This window comes from Akebia trifoliata, chromosome 3 (genome assembly GCF_017979445.1).
Source record: "Akebia trifoliata isolate Shusen 1 chromosome 3, ASM1797944v1, whole genome shotgun sequence".
Lineage (NCBI taxonomy): Eukaryota > Viridiplantae > Streptophyta > Magnoliopsida > Ranunculales > Lardizabalaceae > Akebia > Akebia trifoliata.
Genome location: NC_141377.1, coordinates 27,017,067 through 27,027,495, shown reverse-complemented (window position 1 = coordinate 27,027,495; position 10,429 = coordinate 27,017,067). Strand labels below are relative to the sequence as shown.

Genomic DNA, 10,429 nt, shown 5'->3' with positions numbered 1-10,429 from the left:
AAAATCAAGGGTTACGTGGAAAATTCCCACTCAAGGGTCCAATCAATCAAGTCCTCAAATTAACTTAGGTACGTAAAAGTTCACACACGAACTTCATTTTATTTACTTCAGAAACCTTGGAACATGCAAAAATTAATGAAAATGGTGGCAAAAAAGTCATTTTACAACTCATGTATTTGGGTATTTTGAAAATAAAAAGTACCAAAGGGTTAATGAAGTATAATAACTTTGAAGATATATTAGTTAGTGAATTCAGAATAAATGAAAAAAAGACAAGTGTCTCAAGTTGTAACAAACTCAGATTTGGGTAGGGATGGCAACGGGAAAAGTTTGAGCCGGGTTTAACTTAACTCGTCCATAGCCCCGATTAATATTATTTACTCCGAACCCACTCCGACCTCAAATCGGGTTTGAATTTTTTAACCCATCCTAAATCCAATCCCGTCCTACGCTCTAACACAATTTTTTTCTTTTTTCTTAATCAAATTGAGAAATCTCTAATTTTTTAATCAAAGTAAATTCTAATAAGATTTTAAAAGATGCGTGGACACCCAAAAATGTCCTAGTCAATCTTGGCAAGACCCAGAAACCTGTAAGAGCGAGAGTTTAACTCAAAATAGATCAAAAGTCCGAGTGTGACTCATCCCAAAGGGCCCCATCTCTTCAAAACCATCTTTTGGAACCCAAAAATAAGCTAGGTCGTGCCTTACCCATGGCTTAGGCCAATTTTCTTTCAGGCCTTTCTATGTCATGGGTAGCTAAGGTCAGGTTGGTTAGGCTGTTATGATTTTCATTTGTACACTTAATTGCTATAGGTTTTCTTAAGGGGATTTTACATTTAAACCTTGCTAATCCTTCATTTTTCTAGAGAGCACAAGGTAAATTCTCATTTCTACCCTTTTAAGCATGCATTAACTTCCCATCCTTGGTTTTCATGTAATTGAGTAATTCTTCTACATTTGACCCTTGACCCTTTTAGAAGATGATTACTTTCCTACGCTAAGTTTATTAAGACTCAATCTAAGGTAATTGATCATTGAGACCACCTTCTTGTGCTTAAACCAAGGTCACCTTCATGGATTCTTTGTAAATTGACCAAATTCAAAGGGCCTACACCTTTTTACCCATCCAAGAGAACTGTTTAAAACTTGTGAACAATTACCTTCCAAACCTCAAGTTTTTTAAGACTCTATCCAAATCAATTAACTTCTATGACCTTCCATCCTTGGAAAAATTTCATGCTATTACTCTTGTTTTCATTGAAGTTTGACCACTTTCACAGGGTATGGATACCATAGCCCCTCAAAGAGATTTCTCTAATATCTAAAGAGTAATTACCTCTTAACCTTAGTTTATTCAGAGATATTACATGTCAACTAACCCTTAGGACCTTCCCTTGATTGGTTATTTTCATGTCATTCACTATGTGAAAAAAAACCCATATTTGACTGTCTCAGCCCGTCAAATTTTAAGAAATTTGACGGACCAACCCTTCAAATATGCCTGTCAAATATTTTCTTGTAGAATTTTTTTTTTTTTGTTGACGGCCTTGAACTATCAAATTATTAGAGAATGAGCTTAAAAAAAAAAAAAAATCTATAGAGTATAACCGTCAAATATGGAGGTTTAACAAACAATAAGACGTTTCTCTAATTCACCAATCACAATAAATGAAATAGTAATAAAAAAAATCAGAAAAATAAAAAACTAAACAAAAATCATCAAACAAACTCCAAATTAAACTAAACAACTCAAAATGCATATTATATATTGAAATTTCATTACTAAACAAGCTCTAATTAAAGCAATTGGGCACTTACAAATGAAATTACGTCACATAATTGCTTAGAAATAAAATACAATTAGAAGCAAATGGTTGTGATGCCTTTGATCTCTTCTGACTCTCTCCTCTCTATCGTGTCCTCTTATTTTCCTCAAGGTTTGGATTTCCCCTCCATTGCCACTGTTCTCAAAGAAATCCTAATAGCACTCTCGTACCTACACGGAAAAGGTTTGGTACATCGAAATATCAACCCAAAGTAATAGAACATATTAACATAGCAACAATCTCCAACATTGGTGGCCTTATGTTTGGGTAAGCTTAGAGGCATAAGAACGCTACTTGAATCATTTGGAAGACATCCTTTTCTACAAACCCGTCTTCATGTAGTTTTGGATCCACCAATTCAAGTACTCTAGATCGTAAAGCTTTCATGCGTATATACAAGAAGAGAAAATTGGCAAATTGAGATTGAAGTATAATGAAAGAAAAAGAAACATAATTAAAGAACATAAGAACCCAAAAAAGCTTATAAGGCATACATATTCAGGAAGATATTACATTTCTGATGGTAAAGAAAGATCTGTGTTTTTCTTACAATTAATGATCTCGAGCACTAGAACCTCGAAGCTGTAAATGTCAACCTTCTCAAATAATTATCCTCTAATGGCATATTCAGGGGCCGTATAACCTCTATAAGAGACACAAACAACACTCCATGATTAATCTCTTATAGTCTTTCATACAAGTATACAACATAATTGTGTTTTATAATCTAATACTTATAATCTTGTATAATAAGCAAACAACTCACAAAGTTCCAGCAAATGTGGATTGAAGAAGAATATCAAAACCATGCAGATGAAAGTTTAGGTGCAAAGAGATGTACAAAGCATGGCCATTTGTGCCTTGTGAGTAGTAGAGCAAATGATTTTTCACCCTCTACTTAACTTTGCCAGCTCATGATATAAAAACATGTTAATCATTAAAAAAAAAGTTCTACCAAATAATAAAACAAGCCATTCAAATCAAACCTGAAGAACCAAAGCCCAATTGTAAAGTGCATCATAATCTCTATAGAAGAGAGAAAGTGCTGATCGGCATTCAAATCTATAGGACCGGCGTCCTCGCACCCATTAAAGAAAAGTGCTTCATCTTCTTTACCAATTCTACGTCTCCAACTCATTAAGAATGCTAGCCATGGTAACCCTACATCTGTTCCTGCAGAGCATATAAATTGATCTCAACTAATCAAATTTAATTCATTTGATATTTCACTCAAATTCTAATATTAATTAGCATAATACCTGTCTGATTATCCTAAGACCTTCTGGGACTCGCTTTCTTATCCTTTGGCTTGTAAGCTTTGAGTAGGACAGTATCTTAATCAAGTTTGGATATTGTTTCACATCTACAAATAGAAAAGCCCAACAATAAAAAAAAGTTAGGAATTGGAACTTGGTTTGGTACTCTATATCTAGTCTGGGTGTTGGAAATTGGCTATGTTAACTTGCTGAGTGTTTTTAACTACTCTTTTGCGAATGTAAATGGCAACGTTAGATCAAACAACAAACCTTACATAGTAGGATATCACTAGCAATGACCAAGTCCCAGCCTGGATCACTAGTCGGAAATGTGTCTCCCCATGAATCTAAACAAAATCAAAATATGTGAGTTAATTAAATTACCAAGCCCTTGACAAAGAGAGGAAAATAAAGCACTCATTGCAATCCTTCATCCTCTGCAACACAAAGGGATGCAATTGGTGCTTTAGATTTCTTTTTTTCCATAATGAATTAATATATAAGTTGTAGGTATCCATAGAAGGAAAACACACGTCGGATATGTGGCAACATGGGTAATATTCCATTAACCCTACAATTATGAGCTATGTTATCTTCAACTTCCTCATCATTGAAGTCTGAAGTTGTGATGTTAACTCCAAACGATTTTTGCAGAAAGATGGCTAAAGCTCCGCTGCCACTGTCGTGGAATAAATAGAAGAAACACTTCTCAAGACAAATTTTAATATGGATACTTCAACTCTACCTATTGATACAGTTTATCTAATACAAATGTCCAAGAAATCATTCATGAAATTGTAAAGAAATGTTGCACATTACAAGTAAACAATGACGTCAAGCAACATATTAGCAGACAAACTTGATTAATAAGAATTGGTAGATTTAAATGAGAATTAGGATGGGTTTGAAGGAGCAGGGCAGAAATAAGACATGCTTGACAAAGATCCCTAAATCACTCCATCCGTCCATCCGAGATACGAACTATAAGAACCCATAGATGGGGCCATCAAATGATAGGCCTAGAGTCTCCTAAGCTCCTCTTAAGTGTGCAATATGTCCTGATTTTGGGCATATCGTTCATATTTGATTTTTACTTTGTAGTACTAAGATTCAGGTCTCTTTTGCACATAGTCTCATAAACATGTGAATGAGCACACAATTGCAATTGTAGTAAGGCTGAACTGCATGCAACAAGAATGAAAATATGTACGAGCTAAGGATAACCACACAACAATTAAGTATAGTCATATTGTAATCGTGATTCATGAAACATGCTAGCCCAACTCGATGATGCGTCGTCCTTCTAACAAGGATTGGTGTTGAACTAACCATTCTGCAAATGCAAATGTTCTTGGCCAAAGCAAGTTGGCATTCAGTTGATGAAATGAGAACTCTCTGATAAGCAAATCCTGTAGACAATCTAGAAATTTTAGCGAAGGTTGCAATGAATTTATTTTTATAGTAAAAAAAAAAAAAAATGAATTTTACTGAAATTCTTTCCCATTTTTAATTGCAACATTCAGGTCCTTGGGGATCTGAGGAAGCTTAAATTCTTTCACCGGTCTGAAGAAATACTAATCTGTGGTATGCAAATTGAATCGGGGGAAAATGACAAGAAGATTATTATAGTCATGGGCACATTAAAGTAGTTGGGCATGACTGGAAAATGAAGGCGTAATCCAATCATGTCAAGTAGTTAGCGGTGCAGCTTATCATACATCCTCTGGTGCAGAGATTTGGCTACATTTAAGAATTACCCTATAAATATCACACAAAAAAATTCCAAATTAATTTCCTGTTTATTTAAGACTATATATTTTTATCTAGTTCATCGTTATCAAAGACTAATCCTGAACATTTGGGGTACTTTTTCTTGTTAGAAACCCAAAACAACATAGAGGAAAAAAGCATTTTGTAGAAGTTTCGATACCAAAGAGAGGCCAAACCAATTTTATTTTGGATCTTGCAAGTTTCCTCAATAAAAACACCACTTACTTTTTCTGATATTGTGAATACTGTTGTGGAATAATATATCCTAAGTTTTGTGTCATTGTATCATGGTAAACTTGAAGTACTGTTGCAAACTTGAAATACTCATGTTGCATGCAATGCAAAGAATGTGCATCTATCTGGCAACTAGTGAATTAGACACGTTCCATTGAGATGCCTATTCCAAATGTGATATTTTCTAACGTTGGTTATGCTCCAAGGAGAGCCAACCAAGCTTTTGCTTTATGCTCACCAACTGTTTGTTTTGGAAAACCCAAGGATCTAAGGGTGTGATGACAACACAAAAACTATGAGAACATACCAGAAACAACGACAAACAAAGTGTAGCAAATTTTACAAGGTTCTTCCACAAAAGGCTGATTGAAGATGATCGAAAGCTTCTATTGAGGATCAAATAGCATATAGAAGAACAAGTAATAGGTCTCTCCACCTTCACCATTCTCCCAATCCCTCTTCAACCCATGGTTGTTTACAGTTCTCATAAACTTTTATTCAACAACCTCACAAATCCCAAAGAAGCCCAACTGGTTTCTTACATAAGCATTCCCAAGACCCTCATCCAAATCCAACTAGGAAACAATTCACAAACTGACTACAATACATATCATACTAAACATATTGGGATATGCTTTCTTGGAATTATAATAGAAAAAGGACATAGGATACACAACTCATTCACTATAGATTAAAGAGGTTCCCAAAATTTTCCTGTTGTCACAAATTACATTGGAAAATAGAGACTTGACGAAAGTAAAGTTTGTACTCATATAGGAAAGCCTCTGCTAACTTCAATATTTTTCCAAAGATCACATGTGACCTATTTTACTCTAATCTCTTCTACATACTAGCATAATCTAAACTTCTTTTTTATGATGTAGATCATATTGATGATGAAATTATCAAGGTTAATTTATATTATATTGTACTCTCTAATCCCAATTGTTGAACTTAAATTAGAGAAATCATAGCTTTACATTAGGGACCAGAATTTTCCAATTACATAAATTAGCTCCTCGAGGCTGATGGAAAGATATTGGTTACTAGTGTATTTTATCTAGCATAAATTTCACTCCTAAGACCCTACCATACTTGTTAGGCAGCAAAGATTGGTATATTCACTAAATTTTTCACAAAGTTCAACAAACAAGGCTGAAACTAGTGTAATGTTCAATCACTGGGAGTTTCAAAACAGAAAAACATAACACCAAAAGAGGGGGGAAAAAGATTTATAAAAATCCTCATGGTCAATGGTATGAACAAAATTACATTCATGATGGATTCTCTAATTCATCAGATCTGTACATGTCATCAATTCATAGTCCATTGGTGGGTCTTACACTTAATGGGAAGATCACAAGGCCCAAAAAAATATAATAAGCTGAAATGAATGACAAATTATAAGTTTGAAAGTCTATTTAAATGATGGTGAGCGACAATGTTTAAAATATCATATTGATTGAATTTTTCAGTTAATGAAACTTTCAATATGGTGTCAATTGATACATACCTAAAACATTCAATGTTTCATATCAGCTCGGTTGATACCAATATGAGAGATACATTTTACAACATCTAGACTATCAATAGAATGTTAGCTTTCTTAGAATAATTCTCTTTATTTTCTTTGTGGATTCAAAGTTCTTTATCAAAGGTGAATAAAGTGATCTTCTTCTTCTTTTCACCATGATTCAATTGTGTATAAAATTCAATGTTAAATTTTTTAATCTATTAAAAAAATCATATAACCATAAGTTAAAAAAAATGTTCAATGTGAGTTTTGAATAGATAGATATACTTTTCACTTGTTCGTCTCAACAAAGCTTAGCAGCCAATGAAGTCTTCCCTGATCCACCAATTGCGCACAATCCGATCATACTCACGTTGTCTCTAAACAACTCCATCTTCAATTCTTCAATTCGCACTTCCATTCCAATAGAAAAATTAGGGATTTCAGGAATTGCACACCGATATTCGTTCTGATCCTCATTTCCACTCCTAATACTTGTTTCTATCAAATTCAGTTGATCTAATTTTCTTTTCACTTCTTGCAAATGGATCAAAACCTGTTTCTGATCTAAGAGATCGATCAATCAAATAGAGTGGGAGATGAGATCTATCGAGGGAGATAGATTGATCGAAAAAGAGACTGTGAGAGAAAGATAGAAAGGTCAATCGATCGATGGAGTGGTCGATCGATCAAGAGAGCGAATGAAAAAATGAGGTCAATTGATCGAGAGAGCCACTATGAGAAAGCGAGAGACCGTGAGAGGTAATCGATCGATCGATGACTGTGAGAGAGAGGGACCGTGAGAGGCGATCAATCGATGAGAGAGAAAGAGGTAGAGAAATAGTGAGAGAGGGAGAGAAACAGTGAGAGAGGCAGATTATAATTTGGGTTTTAAAACATGGTCCACGGGCCGTGGATTTTGAGTTTTAAAATTCGACGGGCCAAGCCCAACAAATTTTTTAATGCAAATTTGGGATTTTCACGTAGTGATTGTGCCTAATTTTTATCTAACTTGTTGCCTTTTAAGGGAAAAGTCTTATTTGGCCTTGAAAATAAATCTCTACAACCTTATGAGTTTTTTTCATTTTTATCCTTTAATTATCATGTTTGGCAAGACTCAAGAGGGAGAAAAAGACCACCAACGAGTTTTTTATTAAGGGTAAATAAGGACATTCTTTGAGGTTTTAATGCAATTAAGAGAAACTTGTGGTATTTGGACCTTTATATCCCCAGGGGTTTCTAAAAACCTATAGATGAAAACCTCTCCAAGGAAAAAGAAAAGAGCATTCTAACATCTCAAAATTTTGTCCAATTCTCTTTTCAAAAGCTTTCAACACCCCCAACACTCTGTCAAAATCCATTCTCATACACCCTAGAAGCCAAACCTTGAAAATCCAAGAAGAAGAAGAAGACCAATGTGGACTGTACCATTATTTTATGTTTTTGCTTAATTGCATACCCCCCCAATCCCTCTTTTACCCCCTCACTCTAAATCTTTTTATTTTCTTTTAAAACTTTTCTTTATTGCGATCATGTAGCCTAATTTTTTATTTCCATTAACAAGGATGATAGAGAGTAATCACCTTTTAAGTCCATAATAAGTTTAGGACATTTTACTTGCCTACTAATGTTCTTATTTATTTTCCTTAAGATTTATTTCTATTGCAAGTATATAGTGTAAAATCCATCTCAAATGGTAAGGGTGGTAGAGAATAATCCCTCCATGTGAGGTAATCTCCCCCTTTAAGTCTATAATAAGTTTTTCTTGGAAATGTAAGCACTTCATTGGAAAGTCTAATAGAGAGTAATCCCTCCATGTGAGGTAATATTCCCCTCTAAGTTCATAATAATTTCCCCACCTTTGCAAACATTCGCTCAAGCATCATTCATGAAAATGCTTGAGTCACTAGGAGTAAAATCTTGTTAGATTTATGCTCCAACTCAAAGCAAATAAAAATAACCCCATTAATGGGCACACTTCATTACATTATGCACACAAATACACATCCAAATATCAAGAATATAAGTCCATGCACCCATTAATCATCATTAGCATTCTAACTGAAATTTTCAATCAAACTTAACCTTAAAAAATAAAAGGAAATTACCAAATACCCTTCATCTTCCAAAAGGTGGTTATTACCAAAATATCTTTCATCTTTACCAAAATACCCTTCATCTTCACTACCAAGACCAAAAGTAATTTATAATCACTACTTTATTATCAAAACACCCTTCATCTTTATGTGGATGTTGGATTGTGTATTATGCATATATTTTTTTTATTAGAAAATTTTCATATGTTCATTTTTAAGAGGAGATGTTGTCGAAATTTTGATAGAATTATAAAATTTATAAATTTATAAATTTATTTAAATTAAAAATAATTATTTTTATAATTTGTTAATATAACTTTATTATATATATATATATGTAATTATATATTAATGTATTATGCTCCTTTTTTGTGGATTATAGGTGCATTATCAATATTAAGGGTATTCTGATCATTTTACTAGAATCAAGTAATAAAATTTTTTCAAACGAACATCAATTTTTGACTTATGTACTTTTGTAATGAATAAGCTTCTACTGGATGTGTCTTTTCAGGCTTTGGACTTTTGCTTCTTCCAAAAACCAGTTTCTGGAGTTTGAGTTGGCTTTTGTAAAGAACAGATTCTTAATATTTATTTAAGGGCAGAACACTCACTTTAAATAAGAGTATATTGACAAGCATTCCAGTTTACCATCTATCCCTATTCTCTATCCCAAAAAGTGTGGAGGAAATATTGGAAAAGTTGGTTAGGAATTTTCTTTGGCACGATAAGAATGGTAATAAGAAACTTCATTTGGTGATATGGAGGGTGGTTTGTGAAACTAAGAGGTGTGGGGTTTTAGGTATCAATGGCTTTTAGGATTTTTAGTATAAGTTTGTTAGGAAAATGGTTGTGGAGACTTGGGGTTGAAACAAATACCCTTTAGAGGAAGACAATTAGTACCAAGTATGGGGAAAGTTGGAATAATTGGGAAAACATGGAGGTCAAATCATCCCATAGGTGTAGTGTTTAGAAATGCATCATAAAAGTTAGGTAAGATTTTGGGAGGATTGGTGGTGCGGGGACTCATCCCTTTGTTATCGCTTCCTTTGTCTTTACAACCTCTCACTAAAAAAAGGGAAACCATGTGCTACTTTCTTGAACTTTGAAGAAAACGAACCCACGTGGGACTTGGGTTTTAGGAAGGATTTCAATGCTAAGAAATGCAGAACCTACAAGAACTTCTAACTCAGCTTGATCAAGTTAATTGGGTGAATACGAAAGATGATGCAATGGAATGGATCCGCATTAAAAATTCTAACTTTACTGTGACCTCTACTACAATCTCCACCTCATAATTCCCTTTCAAGTTTACTTGGAGTTCAAAAGCATCCTCGAAAGTCAGTTTTTTTTTACTTGGGCTGCCTCCACAACAGATTCCCAACCCTTGACTTCCTTATCAAAAGAGGATTTGTGACCCCCGATTGTTATTTATTGTATCAATCGAATAGAGAGTCGGTTGACCATATGTTCATCCATTGTGGCTACTCTTATCTCATTTGGTCACATTTTCTGCAATTATTAAAAGTGTATTGGGTCAACTCAAATTCGATTTTGTCCATGTTTGTGGGTTCAAATTCTACCTTCTTTTTAGGTAGAAAGAAAATCCTTTGAAACTTACTCCCTTTTGCAATGACCTAGGGCTTTGGCTAGAGAGGAACAAGAGGATATTCAAAAGGAGTTGAATCTTCTTCTAGAGATAATGTGCTGAATGTTTTAGGGTTGTTATTTT

General features: G+C 34.1%; 1 pseudogene; it reads right to left on the bottom strand.

The window, feature by feature from the left end:
- Positions 1-1,934: 1,934 nt before the first annotated feature.
- Positions 1,935-5,533, bottom strand: LOC147406239 (uncharacterized; annotated as a pseudogene).
- Positions 5,534-10,429: the final 4,896 nt, after the last annotated feature.